This window comes from Pararge aegeria, chromosome 19, assembly GCF_905163445.1.
Source record: "Pararge aegeria chromosome 19, ilParAegt1.1, whole genome shotgun sequence".
Lineage (NCBI taxonomy): Eukaryota > Metazoa > Arthropoda > Insecta > Lepidoptera > Nymphalidae > Pararge > Pararge aegeria.
This window is the reverse complement of record NC_053198.1, coordinates 12,306,910-12,334,894: the sequence shown is the minus strand read 5'-3', so window position 1 is coordinate 12,334,894 and position 27,985 is coordinate 12,306,910. Positions and strand designations below refer to the sequence as shown.

Sequence of the window (27,985 nt, the reverse complement as noted above, 5' to 3'; positions counted from 1 at the left end):
ATGCACATTGGCTGATAATGGTAATGGTGACAAACCGTTTTTTTTAAACTCACAGTGTGGGAAGAAACAAGCAACAAAGGACCTCGTAGTAGGCCTATTTTAATAAATAATTTATTGATTTGATTTAAACATGTTGTAGGACTGTTTGAATAAAGTATTTATTAAATTGATTACCGAATAACAGATTGTTTATAACTCACTGCAGGAGTGTGATTAAGGTAGAGGGCTCGAAGTAGACCTATTTGAATACCGAATTGATTGATTTGATTTGAACATATAGTGCGGCCTATATTATGATTTAAGAATTTATTGATTTGAGTTGAATTAGAATAAAAGATTTTTTATTAATCTCAATATGTATAATCTGGTCGAGTAATTTAAGTATGCAAGCGTTGGTTTAGTTAACAGGGAAATAGAATTTGCTACTTGGCTATCCCTTACATCCTGATTAGGGGCCATTGAAATCCCATCCTCCTGCTCTCAGCTCTCACCAAGTAATAATTTCCCACAGACGGCGGGTCCCCTTTGTGGCCCAGCAGCTCATTCATGCCATGTTCCTATTCTTACAGTAGACAGTCTTAGTTACTCAAGGCTGTCTAGGATAGGAACAATATGCTCGACGTGGACTGGGCCCGAAATTGGGTAAGCGGCCTCTGGTTTCTAACGTCTGTTATAACCTGTTTTGTTTGATCGTGGTCGTTTTTACCCAAAGTTTACCAAAAATTAAAAAAACAAATAGGTTATGGCTTGGTAAACAAATAAATGATTATTTATATTCATCATAGAATAGAAGAAGTCTTTATTGCACATACAAAAAGAAAGCTAGGTTAAAAAACAAACGATACTACAAAATAAATGAGCAAAGGCGGCCTTATCGGCGCTTGAAGCTCTCTCCTCCAGACAACCTTTGAATCAACGTTATCATTATGCTATTTATTGACTCAATGCTGGGCATATTAGGGTCCTCTCTCATAGGAGAGGGTTTAAAAGCATAGACCAGCCACGCTGTTCCAGTGTCGATTGCTAGGCGGCATCGTACCGCGATTGAAGGCTTAAAATTCAGCCTAAGACACGGGGGCTGGTTCTAAGGTTTCTTTAACAGAGAACCCAAAAACTTGTTAATATTTAGTTCGAACCGGGAATCGAACCAAGGTTGTCGTAAACCTTAGCAGAAGAACTAGACTCCTACTACTAGACCAATAAGGCAGTTATTTTTACCAATTATATATTAAATAATTATCGATAATTATAAATTATATTAAAATTATATTAAATTTATAATTATCAATTATTAGAACGCATTAGATTTAAAACCTGCAAATTGTTTGATTAATTTTGTTTAGAAAATGCAGGATTTGGTGGTTATTTGGTGCGTAGGAGACATCTAACCAAGCCAAAAAATAAACAGTTAATTAATTAATTGTGGTTAACATTAACTTACTGTTGACAGCCGAGTGGCGCAGTGGGCAGTGAAGGCCGTGGGTTCGATTCCCACAACTGGAAAAATATTTGTGTGATGAACATGAATGTTTTTCAGTGTCTGGGTGTTTATATGTATATTATAAGTATTAATGTGTATTATAGTCATAAAAATATTCATCAGTCATCTTAGCAACCATAACAAAAACTTCGCTTACTTTAGGGCTAGATGGCGATGTGTGTATTGTCGTAGTATATTTATTTATTTATTATTTAACTTAAAACATATACTGTAGTTGATTTTATTAAAATCAGAATCAGAATCAGTATCAGAAACCTACACACCTAACACTCCGACAAAATTAGCTGAACTTCATTAGTAATAAAAAATAAGAACAGAACTGTAGTTTTTTTCCGCTATTATTACGGACTTTTACAAAGTTCATTGAAACCGTTTGTTTTCTTCCGATAAAAAGAAGCTACTTTAAACGCGGTATGTGTCTCTAACTCAAGTCATCAAACCAATGTCAATAATCAAGTTGATTGGTTGCTTAGCTAGAGCGTCAAGGACGGACAAACAAATAAACACATATCGCATTTATAATATTAGCTAGGACTGAATAGCAAAAAAGACCAGCACTTGCTAATCTGTCTGTCACAAACAGAAGTCAAGGGTTAAACGCTTTATTCAATCGGCGGACGCCAACGTAATTGCTTCTATTCGCTTATTACATTCTTGCATACCTAGATAAAGCAAACAATCTTATTGCTTCAGCAATAGAGGCTACAATAAATCTTGGCCTAAATAATCCAACCTAGCACTTGAGGATATGGAAATGGATACGCAAGAAATGCTTGCAATTTTTGAAGCAATCATCATTGTTTTCTTGGACAACTCAGGAGTATTAAATATTAGATTATGTATATTGTACTTTAAGATATTTTATGGTAAGGTTTTGGGGGGCAGTTAGTCACGACACGAGTTGATTTGATCAGCATAACGAGATTATACATGTGTTAAGAAAATTAGACCTTTTTATACCTTACTTCCAAATATTACATAACTCTGGTTTACCTATTTCAACCTACAAATGGTCACCGAATTTAATAAATAACACTTACATTTATAATAACATACAGTTCACTGTATTTACGATCGTAACGGATATTCATAAAAAAATTAGATACATATTTAATTATGCATAACTAAATAGTCTATGAGATCTATTTCCGTTGCGGCACGCGCCTTTTATGTCCTTTTAGAGTGGCCACAAATGGTGGCCACTGGTTCCACTAATTCTAGTCATCAGCCTAGCCGTAGCCCTCCTTCTTTTTTGTCTGGGTAATTTCTAGAACATAAGCAGTTAGAAATTTAATACTAGACATAGCAACGGGTGTTATATGAAACACGCTGTTACGCAGTGCATGTAGTATGCTCATATCATCAACCGAGTGAGAGAGTGGTGAATTATTTATATTTATATAAATATTATAATTAACATAGTGACGTCGCAGTTATATCTAAAAAAGTTATAATCGACCTAATTTTCTAAAACGCCAAAATGAATATCCATAGTTCTAATAATATATAAGGAGCTCATTTGGAATTATGTTACAAATTCCAGATGAGCTCCCTATAACCGTTCCCACAGGATTTAAACATTCATTCAATCTTACTTATAATTCCCGCAAATTAAAAAATCGCGGACTTTGTCGCTCCAATAACTAGATTCGTATAATTTTTAATTTTTTAGCCGATTTCTTATTCTACTCTAACCGCTTGGGGCGTGTATGGCCACGCTTATACCAAAAGATTTATGAGCGCACGCGCAACCAACGCGTGCGTTACCAGGAAATTAATATTGATGGCCAGAAAAAAACTAATTGGTTTAGCTTTTTATGCATCCTTAATCGATGAGTATAATATAAATTTACTACGACTGCAATGTAATGGAAGGCATCTGAATATAAAATTAGGTAGGTATAAGTTGAATTAGTCATTGCGTGAAACGGGAGTCTCGTTTTGTAAACCCCGACGCAAAAATGAAGTGTCTGTTTGTGTTTTTTTATGGCATCGTAGCTCCCCAACGGCTTAATCGATTCTGATTTTTTTTCTTTTTGTTCGTAAGGTGAATTAGTCGGTAGTATTCTTAGCTATGTTTGATGAAAAACGGTCCAGGATAGCCGCCGCCACAAAATGGCGGATTACATAGTTGTTTTTCACATCTCCCTCAATATGGGTATCAAATCAAAGGGTTTAACTAGTAGTATAATGCACGGAAACACAATACTGAGAAAAAAAGATTTTGTGGCGGCGGTTTTCAACGCACGGCGATTGTTGTATGTATGCACAGTTATGCATAGATATAGTTTAAAGATGACGGGGTGTGGTTATACATCTGCCAAATTTAGCAGGTTAGCCCACTAGCATCTTAAACTGCATCATCAATTACCACAACGAGAGCTTGTAGTCAGTTGCTAATTTATGGAGGAGAAAAAAATATATAAGAATCTTACACCATTGACAAATCCACATAGCAGCTTCTGGTGTCGGAGGCCAACTTATTCTTTGGGTCACTGACCCGTTGTAGTAAGTAAGTTAACATATTATACTCGTACGTACATAAACCATCTTTTTTCAAGTTGGTTGTATAAAAGAACATAAAGTCAATGTATTGACATGACCTGTAAATGTACCAGGTAATCAGAACATAGCCCGGGCATGTGGAAGTAACGCTCATTTGACGCCACGTCCGCTGAAGTGGCGGGATATTGCACTACGCCATTTTTTACCAAAGCGGAATAAACGACGCGCCTGGATTGAGATGATTTATACTCGATTGCTTTTACTCGATTTTCATCGATTCGTGTTTAATTTGCATGTTTATTTGAGTGTGCTTCTGCAAGGCTCGCACAGGTAGGAGACAAACATTATATCCACTAACAAGCGATATAATCAACGTGTCCACCTGCTAAAGCACGGGAACATGGAATAGGAGAAGTTTACCCCCTTTTATTATTACACATATGTTATTTGGATATTATTTCCACTTGTGCGCAAGTGAATAAATAAAATAAGTATACTACGACGATACACACATTGCCATCTAGTTCCAAAGTAAGCACCGGGAGGTAACTTTGACACCGTCCATGAAGGACTGAAGTGTGTATTTATATCAAAATACCCACCAACCAAATTTGTAAAAATCCTAATCAATTTAAGATAATATCTGGCAAATATGAATTCATAGTTATCAAAAGTTAAATTATTTACCCACTTTATACATTTACTGTAACACTTGTGTTATGGGTGTTAAGATAAGTGATGAGTATTTTTATGAATAATTTACATAAATACTTATAATATACAGATAAACACCAAAACACTGAAAAACATTCATGTTCATCACACAAACATTTTCAAGTTGTGGGAAACAAACCCACAAAGCCAGTGCTCTGAGATTTGATAAACTTCTGACAGAAGATAATTTTTAATACTTTTCCCGGGGAGAAAATTGTCTCTTGCCCATGCTTGCCGTGCTAAGGTTTAATCGTCATCTATAATACACTGCTGGACGTACGGCTAGGCCATAATCACCACGCTGGGCAGACTTGGTTATCGCAGTAGATGGTATTAGTGGCATGGAGAACGTTATTCAGTTATGTTAAAATCGAATGCCTGAAATAAATAAACAATACAATTCAAAATCTTCAGAACGAAGATTTACACTTCACGCTGGCTTTACTCCACTATGCCCAACGATGGAGCACATTTGTAGGCTGACGAGAATGTTCCTAAATATAAACAGTATATCTACTATTGGAAGCATTTGTAGTAAAAACTACTAACACCAAAAATGATCTGATTTGCAGGTTTTATTAACTTGGATCTGGTACTACAATAATTGGTCGCCCGCGCCCGATACCACTAATCCAACAGAACAGTTCAAAAGTTACACAAAGATCCTATTTTGGTTTCACATATCGTAAGAAATAACATCGCTATCTCAATATGTCCCAAACACCTCGTAATGGATGTCTAAAAGAGCTAAAGGATTTCATAAATCAGTGGGACTCGACGGAAACGGTATTAATGTCGGCGTCACAGCGACAAAAAACATATCCCAGCTAAAAGACGAGGTAGAATTTAGATTCTTATAACTATCCCCTGAATTCATACGATTTTATTATTCACATACACTTCAAATATACGGGGTTAAATAAAAAAATACCAGATAGCTCTCGGCCTGGTTGTTTACAGTAAAACTACGATTCGATACTGACTGATGATTATTGGCCTTTTTTTAACTCGATAGTTTGTGAAATATATAGCTAATACATAGATACTCTTTTTGATACTACTGTGTAATGTTACATCGGCAATAGAGCGCGAACCATGACTCTAACACACGATGCAGCGGTTTACCAATAGGGACAGTGGACTACGGTGACTGGTTTAGTGATTCTGGTATGTATATTGTTTCACAGTGTTATGTCATTATACAGAAATAACATGATTTGTTATTTTCGCCCCACGTTCAATAGTGTACGCAATTCTACTAGTCAAACCCTTTAATTTTATACCCATATTCAGGGTTTTAACGCACAGACACACGAACACGCACACGTACTCACGTACGCACGTACGCACGGACGCACGGACGCACAAACGCACGCACACACACACACCCCGTCGTTTTTGCGTCGGGGATTATAAATAGGCAGCCGAAGCTTACAGAGTAGCTTCGGGAAATTTATGTCAAATAGAGGAAGAAAGTTTCTATGGGAAACTTATTATCAGTCAAACGCGGACGAAATCTCAGGTTATTGCTAGTTAAATAATAAGTATAACTGCTACCTACACCTTTAACAAGTTAGCCCGCTGACATCTTAGACTGCAGCAGACTACAGGCTAACTAACACGAAGCGGCAAAATAAAATAAAGTCCTTAGTCTTAAATAAACAATATATCTACTATTTGAGAATGACTCAGTTGTTTATAAGTAAGATATAAACAATGTTAGTTTCTCGTTAAAAGTAACCCATGTAAGGTTGGATATGATATTTTAATGCGATATGTTAATCACTTTTGATCTTGTTCTAAAGCTTTATTATATGTTTCATTGCTTTGTTTCTAATTCAAATTTTGTTTGTACCTCGTAATACAAAGCAAGGGCTGTACAATTAGAGTACTCGTATTTTAAATTTTGATTCACTCGAGAGTTCCCTAATAGGCCCCATTGTATTCTGATGAATTTAATTTGTAAATGTAACTACGGAGTAGGGATTTTTTCAAAAACAAATGAAGAGAGAATTCAAAGTCAAGCATTGTCAAGCAAGTGCTAGAGAGTTTCCTGTGTTTTAATCCGGGATTAATTTTGACAACAGTGGTTATGCAAAACATTTTTTTTGAAGTTATACTTCTTTTGGCACGATGGAGAAAAATGATGAGATTGAATTTTTACGATGCTCGTTGTATATTCTAGTATTTTTATATGTATTTAGAACACGTGTTTAGTAAAAGTACATTTAAATAAAAAAATTTTTTTTACTTTTGTTATGTATATTGCGTGTAATGTGTTATATTTGTGTTATGCAATACCTTGCTGGATGTGTTCCTTGCTCGACCTGAGAAGTGTTGCTCTGTTTAGAGGGGATGGTTTTCCATTCACCACTATTTGCTTAGTCATTATACATATCCATCCACACCATCAATTAATAATTATAATTTAAAAAAAACTTCGTGCGTTAGCATAATTACCGACGTTTTCGTTTTGTAATTCAAGTTTTTAGCTGTGTTTTAATTAACATTAAACGTTTAATCATAATATTGTCTCCCCCGAAAATATGTGTTTGGAATTTATTATTGTTCTTGTTCTTAGGTTTGGGAAGTTGAACTTCTATGATTTTCTTCTAACATATTCTACATTTCGTGTTAGTGTCAACTAGTATTCAAAACTTTAAAATTTAATATTCCCGGTACTTACGTTTTATAATTTCAAAATGGTCCTCAATCATTATCAGCGCTTGTATAACACTTGTTACTTTCGCGTTAACTAAAATAATATAGTATCCTTTTATATTCTTGTTGTTATCTAAAAAAACACGCTCGTTTTAAGTGGCCATTTCCCACCGTAATGCCACTTAAAATAAGCCAACTCAAATAACGTTTCATTTATTTTTCTGACCCACTAAACTCAACTAGGCCTTTTTAACCCTTCAATGCGTGACACCATTCCGTGGAATAAAAATTAATGTAGGTTAATTTATTACTACTAAGCGGACTAATCAGTGGAGTGCTTTTAAGTCTTAGAAAAACGATCTTTCATTAATTTTTACCTCGTGTGTCGCAGTTAGTGACTTGCTAGTCTATTTAAAATGTAATTTGAAAAGAAGCTTCGTGGTAATTAGATAAAAATTAAAATCAAGCTTTTAGATTAATTTTTGTAAAATTAATTGTAATTATCTATATTATTCATAGAATTAAGAGTTAATTTTTTTTTAATTCTTTATAACGATGATTCAAAGTAGCACATATTATTAGATCATTTATGTAACTTCATTTTGCAATCATTTACATGCAACTTTAAATCTTACAATTGAGATAGTATCATTTTGGCATCTCTTGCAAAAGATGTTCTAATCAGAGGAATGACTATAATTTGTTATGATTTTGAATGATTACTATTCATTGATGTACCAAGGCGATGGCCCACCTGTACGTCTAGCATGGGCAGAAGACAATTATATCCCCGGGGAAAGAATATAAATTTATCTTCTCCCACAGCTTTATTAACTCTTAGAGCACGGGTTGTGCACCCGTGCTGGATATAATATCCAAATAAAATATGTGTATTAATAAACGGGGGTAAACTTCTTTTATTCCATGTTCCAGTGATTTAGCAGATGGGCACGTTAATTATACCCCTTGGATATAATCGGGGATATAATTTTTATCTTCCGCCCGTGCTAGCCCCGCAGATGGTAAATGAAAAACCGTAGCTTAAAAATAGAACAATACTTCGCAGGGCATGCTAGGAACACGTCCCACAAACCGCCGCACTGAGATTATCAACCTGAGGTTTAGGAGTTCAGCTTATGTGCCTGCAATTAAATCAGCAACCACGCCCTTCAGATCGAAACAAAGCAATGCTGCTTGGCGGAAGCAACAAGCAAAACGACAATAGGTACTGCTCGGGACGAGCTATGTCACAAAAAGGTACATTAAACGCTGTACAAAAATGAAAAAAAATTAATTTTGGTTATATTTAAGCACTTTTATTTATTTAAAGCACAAACTGAAAATAAGTAGGATTCCCTTCATATGAAAAAATTAATATATATACTACGACAATACACACATCGCCATCTAGCCCCAAATTAAGTGTAGCTTGTGTTGTGGGTACTAAGATGACTGATGAATATTTTTATGAATAATATACATAAATACTTATAATATACATAAAAACAGCAGCCACAGAAAAAAATTCATGTTCACAAACATTTTCCAGTAGTAAAACTCGAACCCACGATTTGGAATGAAGGTTGGTACAAACGGACCAAGTCGCCTCATGGCACAGTTACCAAAATGGTAAAAACGTACGTAACGTGCCTTTGAAAATACACAGCTTACAGCTGCTTGTTTCTAATGAATATAGTGCGTCAGAAATTATTCTCGTATCTACTAACTAAGTAGGTGTTGCAACTTTGATATCAGACTCCACAAGTTGGTATCGCGTTCACGGCATCCGTTTTAAGTCATAAATACTAAACCTCTGGGAACTCGGCTTCTTTGAAGGCTTGAATACGAATATGAATTTTATGAATAAAATACTCTATCATAATACATAATTAAAGAGTCTATTATTAGCAAATATATTAATAACAAGCATCCCTGAATCGAGGAAAATAATTATAGAGCCATCTCTGAGGTATTTGCATTGTTGCTATTGGAAATCCACAATGGCAATATCTGAATACAAATTAACGCTGGGCTTCAAACGGCACTATTATATTGACGAATAATTAAATTAAGATTTTTCTTTAAAGTTTTTTCTAAATATCTTTTTTCCGAGAATAACAGAATTATGAAAAAATATTGAAGGTTGCATACGTAGGTACGAGTATATTTCATAAGTAATCACCGTGTAAAAATATTAAATAAAAAGGAGCATATTTATCATGCATACAAACGAATTCAAAACATTCTAAGTGTTTACTTATGACAACCCTATTGAATATAAAAGACCGAGGCGCGCATAGTACTTTGACAATATAAATATTAAAGTTGCTATAAGTCTGATAATAATAATTTCGGAAGTGGTACGTTAAAATAGTGATGTTTTAAAACCTATTTATTGCCTTCCTCAAGAATTGGCATGTTTTTGTGTTGATACACTCTCTTCTTCGTGAAAACACTATTTTACAAAAAATCGAAGCTCGGCTGCCGAGTTACTTACATTTTTACTTAAATATATGAGGGAACTTAATTTAAAAATCTCGCCGAACTAGACAGCCATTTTGAAGAATTTATAAATAAATAAATAATTGGCAAATATTTCATCTGTTGACCCATTCATCATATTCAGCCAATTAATGTCCCTGTAATTAGAGCACAGGCCTCCGCATAGACGAGAGTTTTGGAGCATAAACCCAAAACAGTTCTCCAGTGCGGGCTATAAAACCGATGATTACACATTGCTACTTTTTTATATATTTTGATTCGAAATTTATTTTTATTCCGCTACGAGTTAGGAAAGTAATGATGCAATCTAAGATTTTTGGGGGCTAATCTCTTAGCCTGGAGTAAGTTACATTAAGCCCTCATCACCCACTTCTAAACTACATCGTACTGGAGTCCTTAAACGCTTTGTGGCACGTCTTTGCCGGTAGGGTGGTAACTAGCTATAAAGCCTCTAGAAACAATACCATTTTAAAATTTCCCGCTGGGGATCGAACCAGGGGATCTTCCTCTTATAAGATCACAGCGTAACCACTATTCGAAGAATTTACCTAATGCACGCCTACCTTACTGAATACAGACGTTTGTGAACAGAGCGTAGGTACCTCGAAGTTTAGGACACAACAGAAACATCACAATTTGTATAAAATTATCATTTCAAATTGTGAGTCACCAATGAGGGTTGGAACACCATGTCCCGCGGAATCCTTTGCTTGTGTTAATCGATAAAATACCTTCAAACAAACAACCGTGTCCTTTAACGAACAATTTATGCAATATCGCCGCAGTGATACTCGCTTTTCCCACGAGACAATGTATGGAGAGCGGGCTACGAGCACGTTCTCAGGAAAGCCTTTGCATATCGCAGACAATCTTCCGATATGATTCCACTTGATGTCACATCGCTACAATGAAATTCCAGAATATAATTACCATATCTGATGTTCTCATGGAGTTTGAATCGCAAAATCTGCGGTATCCCGTGAGGAATAATGGCGGCAAAGCAATTTGAGCGACAATGCAGTTTTTTTCCTCATGAAACCGTAATGTACGCGTCGCGGCTGACAAGGACGCTCTTAGAAAGGCTTTTGCGTATTGCTGACAGCCTGGATATCCTGATTGTGACGTCATACAGCTTCACTGTTCTATCCACAAAGGGGCTATTACCGCTGAAGTGGGTTTTAACCCGCAAGCTAAGATGATAGTACCGGTACTCTTGCTGATAAGCCGAAAGAATTTCTTTAGATATAAGTATTTATTCATCGTCCAAGATGAAAGGCATCTTGCATATTTCCGTTTTAAAAAAAGGTCTTGGAAGGGTTTTTAATGACACGTATATGCCTTTGCGATGTTACTCAACTATACCGATTTTAGTAAGTTCATCGTTTAGTACTGGTCGACTGTGTAAAGCGGGTCCAAGGCTGTGGGTTCAATTCCCACAACTGGAAAATGTTTGTGTGATGAAAAAAAAATGTTTTCTGTTTCTGTTTATGGGTATATTATAAGTATTTATGGATACTATTCATAAAAAAAATACTAATCAGTCATCATAGTAAGCATAACACAGACAACGCTTATATTGGGGCTAGGTGACGACGTGTATATTGTCATATATATACAACGTGTAAATGAAAACCGAAATAATACTTCACAGGCTTTAGAGGTACATTAAAATCATGTATTTTTGCCAATTTATTAGTACGCGTCGCATAGCGAAAGTACTATGCGCGCCTCGGTGTTTTATATTCAATAGGGTTGTCATAAGTGAACACTTAGAATGTTTTGAAAAATATGCTCCTTTTTATTTAATATTTTTACACGGTGATTACTTATGAAATATACTCGTACGTATGCAACCTTCAATATTTTTTCATAATTCTGTTACACGTTGTATATGTCGAATTTAAAGTAAGATAAAGGTGGTATTCTTTCTAAACCACGTACGAACTGATTCTACTACTATTAACTATTCTTATTATAAACGTATATTCTAATACTCATCATCATATCAGTTACCCACTGTAGAGCACAGGTCTCATCCCACAACAAGCAGGGGTTATTGCTATAGTCTATCACGCTGTTCCCAGTGCGGATTGCTACTACGAGTAGTATTAACTATTCTTATTAAAACCACGTACGAGTTTTGTGTTGATACACTATTGACTCACGTAATATTTTCATAATGATTTACGATAGTAGATACCGCGCCATTATGGCACAACTAAGCGGGTGTAATTAATGGCAGGTAGGCCATTGCGCACTTGATTATATCTTCTCTCAGTTTACAAATAGACTACCGTTTTGTTTAGTGCCTGTAATAAGAGCCAAGTTTTAATGTAAAACTCCATTGATCTCAAGAGTTACAACGAACAAAGATGCGACAATATAAATATTAAAGTTGCTATAAGTCTGATAATAATAATTTCGGAAGTGGTACGTTAAAATAATGATGTTTTAAAAACCTATTCATTGCCTTCTTTAAGAATTGGCATGTCAAAAACAAAAAACGTTTTCCAAATATGACTAGTAGTTCCGTCCAAGAAAACAAATCGAAAACTTAACAAAACTTTATTATTATTAATAATTATTAACGATATATTTTAAAATATGAAGCATAAAGGTTTCAAGATAAAGTATGTTTATTGTATCAACTCAAAATAATGGAAAGAAATACGGATGAACGCTTCAAAGTTGCCTGTGGCATATAGTATGCTATTTCAGTGAAAATATTGGAATTTGAGTCGGTTGTGAAGAAAGAAGCTTTTTGAAACAAGGTTCTAAAAGCTAGTTGAGCTAAAAGCAACATACACAACAACCTATAAATATCATATTGACCCAAAGAGCAGTATGACAAAACTGTATAAGAATAATTCTATTATCCGTGCATTCTCATTATATGGGGAGAATCTTATGAGTTACTGATTCTAAGACCAATTAGTACGGCATGCTAGGTAATTAATTATCCGAGTTGTTGTATGACATTGTACTCGTCGTCAGCGTGGGAATTAGGTCAGAAAGTTTCAAGAGTCTGATAGTTGCGGTTAAGCTACTTCTACAAATATGGATAGAATAGTTTATCAGGCAGAAAATGCTTCTGTACCCGACTAATTCAATACATTAAGATGAAATTCAACCCATTACCGGCCCACTACAGGATACGGGTTATAATAGATAAATATACTACGACATTACATACACACATCATTTTGTTTTATGGGTACTAAGATTAACTGATGATTAATAATTAAATGAATTATTAAATACATAAAAACTTATAACATACAGATCACCCAACACTGATAAACATTTATGCTCATCACGCAAACATTTTCCAGTAGCTTTTATAATGTAGTATAAATATGTAGTTATTTATAACGTCCATTTTAACGAATCCCGATTTAAAAGTCATAAAGCACAAGTCAAAGTCAAAAATATCTTTATTCAAGTAGGCCCACAGGTGGCACTTTTGATGCGTACATAAGAATTACACGGTAGTGAGATGATGGCGATAACCACATTCGTAAGCTTAAAACTAAAGCGAAAATTTTAATAGCAGCTGTTATTAAATTTACACATTGCAATTTGTGCTAATCAAACAGTTCAGTTACCTATACTTTTTTACATTCAAATTATAATGCAAGATAGTAATGGGGATCGTTAAACCGTGGCTGTTACGCTGCTATGAATTTGGGGATAATTTATAAAATGAGGGTATTTGCGTGAAGATTATAGATTTTGAATAAAGATTGTACAATTAATTCTTTTTTGTGAATAATATATTATGTACATTAAAAGATTAAAGCTAAAAAGTAATTCAAAAGATTATCTTCAAGAAAGTGTAAATACCCATAATTTTATTAGGTGCTTTAACTGTGGCTCTCAAAAGAAACATTATATAAAACTGATTTAAAAATAAAAATTTTTTGTTTGTTTGCACAATTATATTTTTTTTTATACGAGAATGTGTGTCGACTTGGCATATTACTACGAGTTGAGTACCTAGCTCAAGACCTTGGCCCAAAACACTTCAAATCCACTTGTCAACCATCTTACTTAAAACTTAAAAAGAGATAAACCATATTTTTTCCTAAAATACCTACTTACTTTTTTATTTCAAAATTTTTTTCTTTTACAGATTATACTATTACACATATTATTTAAATGTATTCAAACTAAATCTACACGAGCTTTTTTTACATACTAGAAAACACGCAACTAGACCTAGCAACCTTCCAGAAATCAGTTTACGTAAGGATAAAAATGCGCCTAGGTAAAAATTCAAAATCAGGACGTTCGCTTGCAGGCTCGAGGGCAAGAATTTGAAATTCAAACGACACGGTCGGCGACTATGCAGGTGAAACTAGGACAAGCCGGGATACGAGATGTTACCGGTCCTTTATACCCCGCGCTCAGTAATGTTAGGGTTAGTGAACTCCGGTGAAAAAGAAGGATGCTTAAGTAAATTTTTGTATAGTGGTTTTTATTAAAATCCGGCACTAATTTAAATAATTATTCTTACAGTGTGTTTACATTATCTTAAATGTGTACCTGATGGTATTTCATTACTTACAGATTTTCAAAGCGTGTATATCGAATGACCAATATGTGGATAGAATAACAAAATATATTATTTTCCGTTTCTTTTAATTGCAGTAATTAGGAACTATGTCTATTACTAAGTAAGTACTCTTTCTTTTCAATGGACTGTTTTTTTTTTTTTTTTTTTTTTTTTTTTTTAATAAATGGTCTATAAATTGTACTTAGTATTACGGGTCTAAGTATAATAGTACGATTTAAAAATTGTGAAACTACGAAATAGAGAAAGTATTCGATTTCATAGTGAAACACGGACACTACAATTTTACCGTCTACCGTTTTTTTCTCGTAAAGATAAAAGATAATCTTTTATCTTTACGAGAAAAAAATTCCCACAGAAATTACTGATAATTTGATTTATTATTGCCTCAGTTAAACTCAATCTCGGCAAAAATTAAAAATCAGGGCGATCGCTTGGGGGCTTTCAAGAAAGAATTTAAAATTCAAACGAAGAGATGCAACGAATGGGTAGCTAGAACAAGCCTTATAGTAAGATGCTTATGGTCTTATATACCCCACTTAGTAGTTACTGGTTTAGTGAATTCTCCCGACTCATAAGTATTTATAAATGGTTTTTTTTAATTGGCAGACCAAGGAGATCTGTTGGGAAGTGTAAAACTATCGCCTATAATCAGACCAACACTTCGAAGAGCATTCAAGGAAATTTGTAGGACAGCGTACCTGTGTTCATTAACCTGATGCGTAGGTGTTAGCCCTTATGTGCTTGAATGACATCGGCAACCACGCTGATCGGACCGTATTGGAAAAATGCTGCATAGCGGCAGAAATAAGCTAGTGGTAGTACTTCTCCGGGCGACCTCTGTCACAAAGAGCTCCACTACTACACTTCTACTAGTAGTTGTACTCGTAACAAATCGCAGGGGACCGAATAAGAAGTGCTCAAAGATAGATCTCAGAGCAATGGTCGGTTGTGCATTGACGTCGTATCTACACCTACTTAGCTGGTATTGAAATCTTCAAAAAGCTTATAAATCGTTCAAAGGAGTAGCCTCGGGCATTCGTCACCTCGCAAGGTATAGTGACAATAGACAATAGGCCGATTGTCATTCAGTTCATCGGCGGCGGATATGTACGCATGTACCGCGCCTTTTACGACGCTAGATGTTGGCACATGCCGTATTATAAGCACCTTTTCCGTTATATTATTTGATAACCTCCCTGGCGCAGCGCTGTGGTTTTAAGTTGTAGGTCCCGGGTTCGAACACCAGCGGGGAAAACTTCTAAGTCAAGCCGTAAAAATTAAATTTCATAATTTACCTGATATTTGTGACTCTATATTGCGGTTCTCCTTTACGGACGCTTCATTTTACGTGAAATCTGTGGACAAAAAACAAAAAATTAGTTAACATTGTATCACTTTTACAATATAGGATCTGAGTCTGGTACAGTAAAAGAAGCTGCTCGACCTTGAAATACCGCCTAACCTTTTTAAAGATACCCAGTTTTTAGCACGTGTTCATAGACTCGATTTTCCGAAATTGAGGTAAAATGAGATTCTGAGACCTCATATTTATATACATATTTACATACACCCCGCAATGTGGGAGGTGAAAAGGCTATTTAAAAAGACTTTTTAATGCTTGTTTTTCGTTATATAGTCCGGTCAATCTAGACCAAAAAATCTCATTTTTTGGTCTAGAAGGTACATAAAATCACAACAAGCTGAAAAACAGTAAAATTCTTCAAAACATAATTATAAATAATATTTAAAAGTTCCCCATCATTCTCGTGTATGGAAAAAAAGTTATTTAGGGTCAAAGTTATTTTTTAGATCATTAAATTATCTACAAGTTTTGTCGAAGGTACTTTTATGATAAAACTTACCGTTTTGCTCGAAATCGCGAAAAACTCATTTTCTAGACTTTTGACCTTGAATAAAAAAAAATCTATACACGGGAATGGTGAGGAACTTTTAAATCTTTATATATATATTTCTTGTGTGCGTGTGTATGTCACTGAACTCCTCCTAAACGGCCGGACCGATTTGAATGAATTTTTCGGTATGCGTTTGGGTGGCACCCTGGATGGTTTAGATTCACAAATCAGCCCGACAGATGGCGCTGGGGTCCGCTAGTATTATTTATAACTAGCGGACCCGCGCCACTTCATCCGCGAATGAGCCGACTTAAAAAAATATTCGTATGTTGTTGCGGACTGTTTTATAGAACTTTAAAGAAAACAACAATTCCGATATTCGCATCAGAATCTCTCAAAAAGGATATTTTTTTCAGCTTAAATGAATGCCAGCTAGATCGATTTTATCGCCCCCGAAACCCCCGGTATACTAAATTTCATTAAAATCCTTTGAGAAGATTCCGAGATTCCAACTATATATAAATATTTGCCGATAAAACACGAATAAATTTTCTAAAAATGAATCCTGGCTAGATCGATTTATCGCCACAGAAACCCAATGTATACTAAATTTCATGAAAATCGTTGGTGAAAAAGGTGAACTTCGAATGTCTAAATTGACCGGACTAATAGTTAGTTTAACTTGACCAAATTGGCTTCACCGGGTGTGTTTGTGAAAACGAGCAGTATTTTTAGTTCATTGGTTTATAAGATGCAAGCAGGTCTATGTAATATGCGGCATGTTGCGTATTCAATTTTCCCGTCCGTCGATTCTGCACACTCAAATGTAATTTCCTCTCGTATTGCTGCGTTGATGGTAATAAGTTGCATACAGACACGTAGTTTCATATAGCACGTGAGAAAATCTATGTAGCACACTTGTCTATTCTAACTCTACGTGAAAATCGAAAATTGGAATATTTTTTTATAGTAATAATTATCTTTATCCCTATCCCTACTAATATTAAAAATGTCAATGTCAGTTTGTTTTGTTACGCTTTCACGCAAAAACTACTAAACTGATCCTCATGAAACTTTGTACACATATTCTTGGAAGTGTTAGAAGTAATATAGGATACTTTTTATCCCGTCCCGTATCCCTTTGGGAGAGGGAATGAAAGTGTTTGACGATTTTACACCATAACTCCGACAAATTATAACCGATTTAAATAATTATTTTGTACTGAGGTTATAATATGTATTAAATTTTACCCAAACCTTGTGTAGATCTGATGAATGTGGTTGGAGATAGAGGACAGAACTCCTCAGCGGACAGCAGCAAACCCTTCATTTAAGGCTCAGCGATACTGAATACTTTAATTTTTTTTAGAACTCCAACTAAATTGAATGCCACTCGCCACACAATTGAAGTCGCGGGCAACAGCTAGTATATTATATACTTCTTGTGTGCGTGTGTATGTCACTGAACTCCTAGACGGCTAGACCGATTTGAATGAATGTTTCGGTATGCGTTTGGGTGGCACTCTGGATGGTTTAGATTCACAAATCAGCCCGACAGATGGCGCTGGGGTCATCTAGTATTATTATTTTATAGTAAGTGGAAAACTATCGCTTATATATATATATATACATATATATATATATCTCAGGGCATGAAAGGAGCAAGTCCTGCAACACGCCGCCCTGTGTCAATCAATTTGAGGCGTAGGTGTTAAGCCTCATGTGCCTATAATTACACCAGCAACCACGCTGGTACACAGCATTGCAACGATGCTGCTTAGCGGCAGAAATAAGCATGGCGATAGTACTTCTCCGAACGAGCTCTGTCACAAAAAGCTCTACAATTCGTCGTCGTCAATTACTGGCATACGAGGCTTAACATTTACGTCGCACGTGGATGGACACAGGGCGGTTCTTTGTAGTAGGTACGTGTTCCTTGCATGCCCCGCGAAGAGTTGCTCTGTTAATAATCAATGGTTTCACCTTACCTCTTTTTTAACTGTATTGCTTGGTGCATAAAATTTAATAAATGAAATACAGACGAATAATATCAAAAAATACAGATTCTTCGTTAAGGGGGGTTTTCTAACTCTGCAGCCCTAGGAGCCTAAGGAACCAATACAGTCATGGTAATTATCACTAGTACGTGAAGAAACGTTATAGCCCGCGAACAGTGGCGTGCATAGACGGTATGCACAGGGTATGCTGATGATATAGAACGAAGAAAATCTCCGATAAGAGTTAGAAAGCACTCAAGGATCGGCATTGTAAGAGTTATAAAAACCTTACCTTGAAGTATTTATAGCTCCTACTGGGGATTTTCTTCATTTTATATCATCTGCATACCCAGCAGTGGCATGGCATGCCACTGTTCGCGAACTCGCGACAAGAAGAGCTCGTGCGTAGCAATGAAGCAGTTATGGGCGGTGGATGATTATGACGAATTTCTAAATTTAAATCCAGCTTTACAATACATTTCATGAAAATTACGTGATTATATTTATTTAGTGCGACATAAACAGCGGGAAACGTCCTACCTTCAGTTGAAAAATATGTTCGCTTCAGCGGTTTTGTCTAAAATGATCAGCGAGTCAGTATCAAGCGTTGGACGCTTGCTGTTGGCTTTACCAGGACTCTAGATGCGTAACTTAAAATAGATTTCTGAACTCTCCTGCCTAACCAAAAACTAAAAATCCTTCAAGAAAATCGAGAATCGAAAATCTAGATATTATATGTCTATCGTTATATTGTCCCCTTCGTGAAGGCCGCAAAATTTTTCTTGCATATGACTGCTCTATAGTACCTCTGTTATTATCGAGTTTTCTATACCCTTAGCTCGAAGAACAGTCAAATGGAACCTATCCTCATCCCTTTAAAGCTTGAATTTGTCCACAACTCCACAGCTAGTGCTGTTGGCAACACGTTAACGTAATAAATGAGTGGCATAGGTCCCTTTTGCTATGACGGTATAATGTTTAGATACGTGATAGCTACTCCGTTTGCGAGCGTGCCAATCATAAACTAGAGTAGGTACCCTTTAAATAGGCCATAAATCTTTAATCATGCTGTCTCACTCGCACTTATTTATCGTTTATGTGAGAGAGTTACTGACGTTTAATAATAATAATGCGCTATGATTTACATAGTAGGTTAGTTACTTATTTATTTATTAGTCTTTAGTTACAAATATTGTATTAAGTAATGAAATATGTTTTTTATGGCTATATGTATATATGTACCACCTAACTATTTTCTGTAACTGTTTTTTATCTTCGCCATTGGTTGCCTGGATGAAATCGCTATGTAGCGATAAGGCCGCCAAATTGTATACGTTGTTTTGTTATACTTTTCTTCTTGTTCCATGTACTTTTTGTGGTGTGCAATAAAAGTATATTCATTCATTCATTCATTCATTCATAGTAGGTATATTATTATTTAATGCCTTGTTATAGGCACCGATAGAAGAAACGTATCCGGTTATATTTTTCAAAAGAAAACATATATGGCATTAACCGCTTCAAAGACCCGAGGAATATATTAGAATGCAAGAGAGCGAATCGCGTGCCCATTATAAATGCGTTACACAGTTATTAAGCAAAAATATTATAATTTAGGCGAGGACACTACAGTTCCTTTTGGGTGGACCGGAAAATAACTGAGTGCAGTATTCTGATATCATAGTTATTTTTGTAACGGGGTTTTTGAACTTTTCCTATAATAACTTTTAATCATGTTTAGGGCCATTTACCCTTGTAAGTATTATTTAGCGCCGCGGTCGATTGTTTCATTACGATATAATAAGTTTTTTTTTTAAAGCCGGCTAAGTTTCTTGTGGGCTTCTTCTTAGACCAGGCGTTTGGAACCTTCGTAGCTTTAGTTTAATGTTCACAAATAGGGTTACCGCGATTATCTCACTACCATACACACATTTTTTATGTAATGTAGGTACCGCATCTAAAGTACTTGATAAAAGATATTTTTGAGTTTTTTTTGAAAATGTTTATTGTATGTGTAAAATTAGATTCATTTATTAATAATAATATACAAGTAATAATAAATAAATATACTACAACAATACAAACATCACCATCTAGCCCCAAAGTAAGCGTAGTTTGTGTTATGGGTACTAAGATAGCTTTTGAATATCTTTATGAATATAATACATATAAATACTTATAATATACAAATAAAATACCCAGACACTGAAAAACAATCATGTTCATCACACAAACATTTTCCAGTTGTGGGAATCGAACCCACGGCCTTGGACTCAGAAAGCAGGGTCGCTGCCCACTGCGCCAATCGGCCGTCAAATCGGCCGTAAAATCGGCCGGCCGTTATTGAATTGAATGCGGGTGAAACCATGGAGCTCAGCTAGAAGTCAATATGGTGTCTCATTAAGCTTTCATCAGGGAAGTAGTCATTAAAAAGTGTGCAACGAGCAATTTCCGTCGGTGACTTCGTGCGTGGAGACTGGATGCGTCGTCGCATGGCTTTCGCTTTTATGGATTTGTTTGTACTTAGGCCAAATCGCTACTTTAATTTTGCTACTGTTCTAAAGGTTTACCACGCCACTGTTCTAGTGGCATGTACTATCGCTTAAAGTTTTTTTTTTTTATATTATTGACGTTTTGTTTCATAATTTAGGACAAGATATGTCAAAAATAAACTGATGTTTAAATCAATGGTTGAAAGTATGATAAATCATCTAACTAGTAAATTGTTGTATAAATACACGTTATAGGAGGTGGGCTTTGGACTATCTTAATATATATAAATCTCCTGTCACGATGTTTGTCCGCGATGGACTCCTAAACTACTAAACCGATTTTAAATTAAATTGGCACACCGTAAGCAGTCTGGTCCAACTTAAGAGATAGGATAGCTTAGATCTTTAATTATAGTCGCAATTTTATTTTATTGCAAATTTTTTGTCTATAAATAATATGGTATTATATATACTACTATACTTTTTTAAGGCTTAGCGATACTGAATACTTTAAAAGCAAAATCAAACGCAGACGAAGTCGCGGGCAACAGCTAGTAGATCTAAATAATATTATCTTCGTTCAAGTTTTTTCACAAATCCGGCGAACAAGAGTTTTAATGTTCTTGGTACTGTATCGTGCTTCTTAAACCCGCAAAAATGGTGTATGATTTATTGAGGTACATTAAGAAGCAATGTTAATCCAAAGTCCATACTAAAATGAAGATGTTATTAAGATTTAATGCATGCAATTTAAAGCAAATCAATCTACATTTGTCGAAGAAACTAAAGAATATTTATAAAATAAAAAAATTGCGTGTTCAAGCAAAAATAAATCCACGTTATTCGTAGTGGGTGAAAATCTCGTCAAAGATTCCGTTAAGTACATAATTTATAAATATAGATACAGGTGAAGTAAATCGAAATGCAGAATAACTAAGAACCGTTTCTTTTTTTGAAGACAGCTAGGTAATAAGGCAAATTTATCTTAGAAAAAAATGTTACTAGGATAGCTGAAAATAACAATTACTGATATAGTAGAGAAACCGATGTACACAAAAGAAATATAATTGAGATACGCCATCATTTTTGGGAGTAATTATGTTTAATTTTTCCGAGCCACTGTGGTGTAAAAGACCTGGTAAATAGAGCTAGCACACAAAGCTTTAAACTTTGCACTCGTATGATAAACATCCGAGTTTTCAACTTTACCTACTCTCAAAATAAGTTTCCAGTTCTCCACCTGCGCCGCGCTCCAGTACTTGGTATTTACCGTGCCAATTTGGAATTAAGTTGCAAATTAAGTTTCCACCTCTGCGCTTAGCTCAACGGTGTTTGCGTTTGAGTCGTGTAATGGGTCGCTAACTAGGGCTGTTTCAAATTAAAAATATCCAATTAAACAGCCCGAAGGCAGTGGACCGCAGTTACGCCCGAGTTAATCAGTCAATTGCGATTGTTGTGCAATGTGTACCCGAGTTGGTACTGGATAGGACTTTATCCAAACGAGCAAATAAATATAAATTAAATTCGAAAAAAGAATGCGTTAAATATTATATTAACGGTTTTGATATGAATAGAACTTTAATTTGAACAAAAACTAAGCTATTCCGAATAATACTAGAAAATCCATTATAATAATACAAAAAAAAATATATACTACGATAATACACACATCGCCACCTAGCCCCAAAGTTAACCTAGCGTAATGTTATGGGTACTAAGTTCACTGATGAAAAGATTTCATATGAGAATGTTATCTTATGGAAAACAGAAGGTTGGCTAACATTAACAGAAAAAAAACTTGGTTAAATATTCCTATAAGAGGCAGAGCAGCTATCCGTAAAAAATAGACAATTTACAATATAAAGAGGTTTTTTTTTAATTATAATCCCAAAATATGTCATTTTATTTGGGGGTGCAACCAATGCCAGTGCCAAAAAATAAATGATGCTGTAGAGTGTGGACTTGTAGGGTTCTATTGATTTTTGTAGGTTTCTGTTTTGAGTCATATTTTTTATAGTCAGTCCAAGTTTTTATATGTATTAAATTGTATTTAAATATCATTGAAAGAAGAAAGTTTAGAGATCTGCAAAATAGCTACTGAAGCGAATAATCCTAAAGACGTAATACCACAGAATTAACTACAGTATAATAACGATAGTATAAAATATTATGCTTCTTAATTGTTTTTAAACGCAAACGTAATTATTTTATTGTTATAGTTATTGTCACTCTCTAAAGTAAAAGCTGGTTAGATAGTGGTTTCTTTAGCTTTAACTTTTTTATTAGTTGTAGTACAATAAGAATATTATGGATACTTATTGCATATTCTTTTTTGTTGGAAACAACAAATTTAATATTTTAAAAGATTATTAAGTGATATATGTGTGTAATATGTATGTGATATGTCTACTATAAAAAAAATTCTATTGAAATTTCTAGAGAAATTCTTAATATAAGAGAATTTCAAAATGTTTTTTATATAGCTCCTGCTTTTCTCAAGAGTTGGGCCAACAAATATAAAAAAAATGTCCGGATGAGATTAGTAGTTCCAGGGGTTAGCGCGTACAAACAAATAAGCTTTATTCATAGTATAGATGTGTAAATACAGCAGTTGAACTTGAATACTTTAACTCATAATATAAGTATTATAGGCTAACAAAATACTGGAATATTTATATACATGCTATGGATTTCCTAGGTTTTTGTTATTGCAAATATTTGCCTGATATAAATGTTTGCATTCAAGTACATTCTGAACTAAATCCAAGCTGGGTATGTTTGTTTGTTTGCGTTTAATTGCGACGACGGGCGGCAGCTGGCGGTTATTTTCTATGTGACTATGTTAGCTCTGTCGCAACAACTAACTTTATTACTTAAATCATCCTCGTCACTTCAACCGACAGATTTATACGAGTGGATATAAGTCTTTTGTAGGGAGTTCCAAAATCCACGGTCCTGAGCTGCTAGCTTTCAGCGCAGCGGCTCCCATCGACCCGCTTTGATGTCGTCTGACCATCACCGGTGCGGGAACCCTATGTGCCCCCTTATATAGTACATTTTAACTAACGAGAATTATAAGAGTTTTTAACAATTCGACATGGCGGTTTCACGCGCGCTAACTACGGATCATGTTTCGGTTTAACAGGACCAATTTTTTTTTAATTCGTATCGTCACTAAATACTGTAAAAGATGTTTTACCGGCCCACTACAAAGCACAGGTCTCTCCTCTGACAGTGAGAAGGAGTTAAGGCCGTAGCCAACCACGCTGGCCCAGTGCGGATTGGAGGACGTCACACACCTTTGAGGCTTTGAGGAACAATATGGAGAACTCTCAGGGATGCAGGTTTCCTCACGATGTTTTCTTTCATTATTGATATATTAAGAAAATTAAGTTATATACCATACAGAATTATGTATGGTATAATTAATATTTTCTTCAATCCTTATACTCTACAGCAAATAGACCTTCGGCAATGTACCTACGCACGTTTCGCTCCGAAACCGGAGCATCCTCAGAAGATGTTGACTTTACAATGAATAATTGTTAAGTGTCTTAACAATTGGTATTCCGCAAAGTAACGCCTGTTTCTATCCAATATCCGTTGAAGCAGGTGATATTTTAATTGCTTATATTGGTGATATTTTATATGCTTATAAGTACCTATAGGTAACAGATCAGACAATTCTGGAAATTCATTGAATCACATTTCCAATTACATGTATATGTACGTGTAATGATTACGTGAAAATTAAATATTCCGAAATGTTCATTATGTTTTATTTCGAAATGCTCATTACCAAATAAGTAAAATGCATTTATGCAATAAAATATTTGTAATCATCATAAAAATGCACGCGGAAGTTTAAGATAAATAAATGTGATGATTGAACATTGTACAATCACGAGCGTCCGTAACAATGATGCAAGTATTGCTTTTCGACAAACTTTCACAATAAAGTTTTCAGCTCCAAAAGACAGACTTATTGTTTCATAAAGTTGCTATAATTATAATCCTTTTTTATAATCCTTATTTTACAAATTTAGCTTCTAGTATAAAGCTGTAATTTTCAAAATACTGCGTTAAACGATCGTAGGAATTCCATTTAAGTCAATGTGGCGGAGGTTGATGCCATTTCAGAACCGAGGTTAGAGCAGTCAGATTTAAGTTTTTGAAGTAAGCGTTTTAATGAATATATATTTACACGCCTAAGGCCGCATTTGCTTTATAGTACTTAAGCGACCTCCCTGGCGAGCGCTGTGGATTTAACCGGGTTCGATTCCAATCAGGCGCAGTTTGTAAATTTATCACCAGCCTACCGATATAGAATAAGCGAACTAGCGTTCCTGTACGATGTCGCGTAGAAACCGATTAGGAGTATGGGTTAAATAGAACTGCCATGTTACCTTACAGGTTAGTCCGCCGGATAGCTACCATCTTAAACTGCATCATCACTGGTGAGATTGCAGTCCTGGACTGCTAAATTGTAGTGGAATAAGAGAAAGCATTGATACTTGTGATTTTAAAATTTCACGGTCCACCCCTCATGGACGAAGCCAGACGTTTCTATTACGTGTAAATACTAAATATATCGACCTATATGAAGTAGGTAATTCGGAATGCGGTTAGGGATCGCTCAACCCCATCGCGTGTTGGGTGGTGCATGACTCGGGCAGACACGCAAACGTGTATACATACAACGTATATGATATAGGAATCTAAGGTATGTAGAGCCTCCAATCTAATTACCCAGACTTATCTGCTAAACTAGATACCTTCTTAATTACTTACATCCACTTAACAACATAGATAGGCACTCTTAAATTACTTTTCTATGAGGTTTTCATAGAAACAGCAAAAAGGTGGAATTTATGTAGCAGTTGTTTTGTTTAGAATGATGGGAGTGTACTCCCCCCCCCCACCCCCCCCCCCCACAAACAAGCGGAACAAGAACGTGAAGTTTGGCAATTATCTTCTAATTCCTGTTAGATATATGGTCTAGAAGTAGACGTCCATCAGTTGATTAATAACGATAACGTGCAGTTATGAAAATAAAGCTTAATTTCCCCGCGAAAAACAGGGGAATCTGTATGGTGAAATTTATAATTTCTTCAATATACTTCACACCAAACTGATCTTCGGCAATGTACCCTCTATGCACGTTTCGCTCTGAAACCGGAGCATCCTCAGGAGATGTTGACTTTACAATGAATAATTGTTAAGATTGTTGTTTTTCGTGAACTATAAATTAAGCTTAATTTTCATAATACATCATTGTTTTCGAGATTTCCGCAAAGTAACGCCTGCTTCTATCCAATACCGATAATGTGCAGTTTTTGCTCTGTAAGAAAACCAGTAAACCGATCTCGGCCAACGTACTGCCCAACTAGTAAATGGCAAGTAGACTCGGTGTAAGGTGCGATATCATTTTCTGTCATGTTTTGCAACCTAGGTGTAGGTAACCGGTTGGGTAGTAGGTTACCACGCCCACCACAGATATAGGAATGGTGGTAGTACTTGCTCGGGCGAGTTCTGTCACAAAAGCGCTCATCATCATCCTCATCATGATCATCATCTGCCTGCTGACGACCACTGATGGTAGGCCTTTCCCCAGAAGCGCCAACACACTGGATCCTTACCCTTCTGATCCATCCAATCCCCTCACTCTCTTTATGTTGTCGGTCCATCGTGCTGGAGGCCTCCCCACACTACACTTGCTTATACGGTGTCTTAACTCTAGAACTTTCCTGTCCATTGCCATTTCAACTTACTGATAGTTTGGAAGAAATTGCCCATATTTCAGTGACTTTGGTTTGTCTGCGGATCTCTTAGTTTCTTATCCTTCAGGGAAACTCCCAACGTAACCCCCGAACGGGTTAAACGATTTTGATTTTGTTCTTTTTATTTGAAAGGTGAATCAGTCTGCAGTGTTCTTAGCTATATTTCATGAAAATTTCTGCAAGATTTCCGCTACCACAAAATGGCAGCTCAGATATGTTATCACAATTCCCTTAATATGGGTATCAACAGTAATTAACATACGTCGATAATTTTCAAATTTAAGATGGCCGCCACGACAAGAAGGCCAATTACATATTTTTTATCACTCGTGTGGTGGTAGTGGCTCGACTAGTAGAATTATGTACATTAAGTTGAAAGTCGGGGGTTTTCAAATTTTTTATTTATCAAACTAATCGATGAAGTAATGACGTGGTACATTAAGTTGGTCAGTTAGGTGTGACCAATAAATAGTTTTTTTTGTTTGCTTTATTAACTATCTTTGTTAATTAAATAATTGTATTACAGTAGTTCATATCGTAGCGACTAGCCTAGGTTTAACAAATAAATGATTTATTACTTACAGTTTATCAGACTACAACACCTTTTTAAAACTTTACAGCATATAAGCTAAACATTTTTCACAACTTATTGAGCCACATAACAGATAATAATAACTTGTTTTACGTAGAACTTAGTACACACAAACGTTTATAATAAAATATATGTTATTTAAAACCATAAAACGAATGGATGCAGTAGGTACTTTTAACTAACTTTAATCAATTACATTAGATTGGTCAGTTAGGTGTGACCAATAAATAGTAATTCTATCTTCAGGAAGGCGGACGACGCGTCGCGTGACTCCACGTTACCTATGCAAATGCAATTGCAGTTTTCTTAGCTCCGTAAACTTTGCCTTCTCCTTAATTCACCTAACTTAATTCACCTAACTGCATTATATATTCCTGAAAATGAACATTGTTATATCGTACCAAAGGTTTCTTATTAATTTTGGACTTTCACAATATCTTATGATCAGTGGCGTGCAAACATAAAGCAAAATCTAGATTTTAGATATGTCGGTTTATAATCAAATTACTTTACGAAAGAAGGTCCTATCTGAAGGCTCTTTAAGACCCTGAGGGTAGGGTATGCACTGCTTATTTGCATATATGCAATACACGCCACTGCTTATGTTATACAATCACCAACTGCATGTAATTCCTGCTAATTTTAATGATAAGTCTATCATAAATTTTATACATTCAAAGTAACTATATGAATATGTAAGCTTGGGAGGTCTAAAAAATGTAGGGGCTAACTAACGAGGACTGCTTGAAATAAGTTCTTGTAAATAATGCTTTCAAATATTGGAATAAACATTTATATAGTTGATACCTAAG

General features: G+C 35.4%; 1 protein-coding gene across 1 annotated transcript in view; it reads right to left on the bottom strand.

Moving 5' to 3' along the window:
- LOC120631849 (myosin-I heavy chain) overlaps positions 1-27,985 on the bottom strand; it is a 119,162-nt gene that overhangs the window by 62,712 nt on the left and 28,465 nt on the right. Inside the window, exon 2 of the mRNA XM_039901504.1 lies at positions 15,755-15,814. The gene's annotated coding sequence lies outside the window, so the exon portion shown is untranslated. The remainder of the gene's footprint in view (positions 1-15,754; positions 15,815-27,985) is intronic.